This window comes from Triticum aestivum, chromosome 2A (genome assembly GCF_018294505.1).
Source record: "Triticum aestivum cultivar Chinese Spring chromosome 2A, IWGSC CS RefSeq v2.1, whole genome shotgun sequence".
Taxonomy (NCBI): domain Eukaryota; kingdom Viridiplantae; phylum Streptophyta; class Magnoliopsida; order Poales; family Poaceae; genus Triticum; species Triticum aestivum.
This window is the reverse complement of record NC_057797.1, coordinates 779,355,493-779,360,559: the sequence shown is the minus strand read 5'-3', so window position 1 is coordinate 779,360,559 and position 5,067 is coordinate 779,355,493. Positions and strand designations below refer to the sequence as shown.

At 52.6% G+C, this 5,067-nt stretch overlaps 1 pseudogene; it reads left to right on the top strand.

The window, feature by feature from the left end:
- The first annotated feature begins 345 nt into the window (after nt 1–345).
- On the top strand, nt 346–5,067 carry LOC123038295 (benzoate--CoA ligase, peroxisomal-like; annotated as a pseudogene).

The window sequence follows — 5,067 nt, the reverse complement described above, 5'->3', positions numbered from 1 at the left end:
CGCACTGTTGGGAGACTCCGAGCCGGCAACTTATAAGGGGCCGCTTCCGAGTGACTGACCAGTAGGCCCAGGCTATCCAGTCAAATCCCGCGGCAGGCGCACGCGCAGTACATGGCGAAAAAGGCGACGCGGAGATCGAGGAGCCTTCGCATTGTCACTTCCGATTACTGCGGCCGCCCCCGTTCCGCGCGCTTCCCAAAAAATCTGAATCCCGTGATATCCGCTGGCTGCAGAACGATTCGTCAAAACAGAAAATCCCGCGCGCACCAGCGCTCGGTACGTCACAGGTAAAGGAATCCACTTGACGAAAGGCCTGGAACGGATCAAGGCGACTGAAAGAAGGTGATGACGTCATCCGTCACGGTCGACCCAGAACGAAGCACTCATATGACCCAAAGAATCAGTCGGAAAGGTCACTACCCCTTTTTTCCACTCTAGCCTCAATCCGTTCGGGGGCTAATGATGAAGCTATGTACCTAGGGTAGGGGCACGGACCCGTCCTAAAGAGCCCTACCGTAGGACATCCCTAGAAGAAGTCACCTTTCAATCAAGTTGAAGGTATCCCACTCGACGGGTTCAAGACACTCGACCAAGAAGTTATCACTCGACCATGAAGCCACCACTCGACTGACCAGAAGACCTAAAGTCACTCCGCATGCAAACGGTCGGCTATTAAGTAGTCTTTATGGTCATTATAACACTTTATTAGGGGCGTTACCAGTAACGCCCCACGTTTAATGTACCTTAAACCCTGCATTACTGAGGGCAGGAGAGGGCCGGCGAACTCTATATAAGCCACCCCCCTCCTCAGTATGAGGGGTTCGCACCCCTGTCATTTACACATGCATAATTCAATCGGCCGCCTCCGGGCACCGAGACGTAGGGCTGTTACTTCCTCCGAGAAGGGCCTGAACTCGTAAACCTTGCGTGCTTACAACTTCCCAATAGCTAAGGTCTAGCCTCTTCATACACACCCCCCTACCTCACTGTCAGACTTAGAACCACGACACCGGCCCTAGGAGATGCAATCTCCTAGGGGGCGGCGGCCAAGGGGTGGGGGGCTTGCCCCCCAAGCAAGGGGGCGCCCCCCTTTAGGGTTTCCCCCCACCCTAGGCGCATGGGCCCTTGGGGAAGTGGCGCCCCAGCCCACTTTGGGCTGGATCCCTTCCCACTTCAGCCCGTGGGGCCCTTCGGGATAGGTGGCCCCACCCGGTGGACCCCCGGGACCCTTCCGGTGGTCGCGGTACAATACCGGTGACCCCGACACTTGTCCCGATAGCCGAAATAACACTTCCTATATATAATTATTTACCTCCGGACCATTCCGAAACTCCTCGTGACGTCCGGGATCTCATCCGGGACTCCGAACAACATTCGGGTTACTGCATATACATATCCCTACAACCCTAGCATCACCGAACCTTAAGTGTGTAGACCCTACGGGTTCGGGAGACATGTACACATGACCGAGATCGCTCTCCGGTCAATAACCAACAGCGGGATCTGGATACCCATATTGGCTCCCACATGCTCCTCGATGATCTCATCGGATGAACCACGATGTCGAGGATTCAAGCAACCCCGTATACAATTCTCTTGGTCAATCGTTATGTTACTTACCCGAGATTCGATCGTCGGTATCCCAATACCTCGTTCAATCTCGTTACCGGCAAGTCACTTTACTCGTACCATAATGCATGATCCCGTGACCAGACACTTGGTCACTTTGAGCTCATAATGATGATGCATTACCGAGTGGGCCCAGTGATACCTCTCCGTCATACGGAGTGACAAATCCCAGTCTTGATCCGTGTCAACCCAACAGAGACTTTCGGAGATACCCGTAGTATACCTTTATAGTCACCCAGTTACGTTGTGACGTTTGGTATACCCAAAGCACTCCTACAGTATCCGGGAGTTACATGATCTCATGGTCTAAGGAAAAGATACTTGACATTGGAAAACTCTAGCAAACGAACTATACGATCTTGTGCTATGTTTAGGATTGGGTCTTGTCCATCACATCATTCTCCTAATGATGTGATCTCGTTATCAACGACATCCAATGTCCATAGTCAGGAAACCATGACTATCTGTTGATCAACGAGCTAGTCAACTAGAGGCTTACTAGGGACATGGTGGTGTCTATTTATTCACACATGTATTACGATTTCCGGATAACACAATTATAGCATGAATAAAGAAAATTATCATGAACAAGGAAATATAATAATAATGCTTTTATTATTGCCTCTAGGGCATATTTCCAACAGAAATATGCCCTAGAGGCAATAATAAATTGATTATTATTATATTTCCTTGTTCATGATAATCGTTTATTATCCATGTTAGAATTGTATTGATAGGAAACTCAGATACATGTGTGGATACATAGACAACACCATGTCCCTAGTAAGCCTCTAGTTGACTAGCTTGTTGATCAATAGATGGTTACGGTTTCCTAACCATGGACATTGGATATCATTGATAACAGGATCACATCATTAGGAGAATGATGTGATGGACAAGACCCAATCCTAAGCCTAGCACAAAGATCGTGTAGTTCGTATGCTAAAGCTTTTCTAATGTCAAGTATCATTTCCTTAGACCATGAGATTATGCAACTCCCGGATACCGTAGGAGTGCTTTGGGTGTGCCAAACGTCACAACGTAACTGGGTGGCTATAAAGGTGCACTACGGGCATCTCCGAAAGTGTCTGTTGGGTTGGCGCAATCGAGACTGGGATTTGTCAGTCTGTGTGACGGAGAGGTATCTCTGGGCCCACTCGGTAGGACATCATCATAATGTGCACAATGTGATCAAGGAGTTGATCATGGGATGATGTGTTACGAAACGAGTAAAGAGACTTGCCGATAACGAGATTAAACAAGGTATCGGGATACCGATGATCGAATCTCGGGCAAGTATCGTACTGATAGACAAAGGGAATTGTATACGGGATTGATCGAATCCTCGACATCGTGGTTCATCCGATGAGATCATCATGGAGCATGTGGGGCCCAACAAGGGTATCCAGATCCCGCTGTTGGTTATTGACCGGAGAATCGTCTCGGTCATGTCTGCATGGTTCCCGAACCCGTAGGGTCTACACACTTAAGGTTCGATGACGCTAGGGTTATAAAGGAAGTTTGTACGTGGTTACCGAATGTTGTTCGGAGTCCCGGATGAGATCTCGGACGTCATGAGGAGTTCCGGAATGGTCCGTAGGTAAAGATTTATATATGGGAAGTCCTGTTTTGGTCACCGGAAAAGTTTCGGGTTTTATCGGTAACGTACCGGGACCACCGGGAGGGTCCCGGGGGTCCACCAAGTGGGGCCACAAGCCCCGGAGGCTTGCATGGGCCAAAAGTGGGAAGGGACCAGCCCCTGAGTGGGCTGGTGCGCCTCCCACAAAGCCCAAGGCACAGCTAGGAGGAGAAGGGGGAAACCCTAGGCGCAGATGGGCCTAAAGCCCACCCTAGGGCGCGCCCCCCTCTCCCCCTCTTGGCCGCCCCCTCCATCTAGGGCTGCCGCCCCTCTAGGGGTGGTAACCCTAGAGGGGGCGCACCCTCCTCCCCTCCTCCTATAAATAGTTGAGTTTTGGGGCTGCCCAATACAAGACGATTTGATCTCTCCCTGGCGCAGCCTACCTCTCCTCCTCGTCTCTTGCGGTGCTTGGCGAAGCCCTGCTGGAGTACCACGCTCCTCCACCACCACCACGCCATTGTGCTGCTGCTGGATGGAGTCTACCTCAACCTCTCCCTCTCTCCTTGCTGGATCAAGGCATGGGAGACGTCGTCAGGCTGTACGTGTGTTGAACACGGAGGTGCCGTCCGTTCAGCACTAGGATCTCCGGTGATTTGGATCACGACGAGTACGACTCCTTCAACCCCGTTCACTTGAACGCTTCCGCGTAGCGATCTATAAGGGTATGTAGATGCACTCTCCTTCCCCTCGTTGCTGTTTTCTCCATAGATAGATCTTGGTGACACGTAGGAAAATTTTGAATTTCTGCTACGTTCCCCAACAGCGGTCGCGCTAAACTACACCTCGGGCACCACGGCGGCACCCAAGGGCGTGGTGTACAGCCATCGTGGTGCGTACCTGAACACCATGGGACAGCTATTGTCGTGGGGGTGGGCACCGAGCTGCTATACCTCTGGACACTCCCCATGTTCCACTGCAATGGGTGGACACTCACCTGGGGAGTGGCGGCGTGCGGCGCCGTCAATGTCTGCATCCATGAGAACCGAGCTGCCGACCTCTACCGTGCCATCTTCGACTACTGTGTCACCCACATGTGATGCGCGCCCGTGGCATTAAATATCCTCCTTGTCGGCGAGGCACCGCGGCTCACGGCTCCCGTCCACGTCCTCACTAGCGGCGCGCCGCCGACGGCCGCCCTGTTGGACCGCGTTGAGTGGATCGGTTTCAAGGTGACGCACTCCTACGGGCTCACTGAGGCAGGTCCCACTCTGGCCTACGAGTGGCATCACCAGTGGGACCTCCTGCCGCTCTCGGAGCACTCACACCCCAAGGCCAGGCAGTTGGTCAGCATCCTCTGTATCGCCAATGCCAATGTCAGGGTCGACAATGACACCATATCTAGCGTGTCGCGCGATGGCAAGTCCTTGGGTGAGATCGTGCTCCGCGGCAGCAGCCACATGAAGGGATACCTCAATAACCCAGAGGCAAATGCGAAGGCCTTCAAGGGCGGGTGGTTCATGACCGGCGATGTTGGTGTCGTGCACCCGGATAGGTACATCAAGATAAAGGACAGGTCAAAGGACGTGATCATCAGCGGCGGTGAGAACATATGCAGCAAGGACCTGGAGCATGTGCTGCTCCAGCATCCGGCTGTGGCGGACACGGCGGTGGTCGGGATGCCTCACCGGCTTTGGGGCGAGACACCATGCGCGTTCCTCGTGGCGAAAGACAAGGCCGCCGAGGTATGCAACGATGAAGTGGTCTCCTTCTGTCGCGAGCGCAGCAACAAGAGTGAAAAGCTCACGTGTTGTTCTTGGAAATTAACTGGTTTATGGGCATATATAGGTACTGATACATAA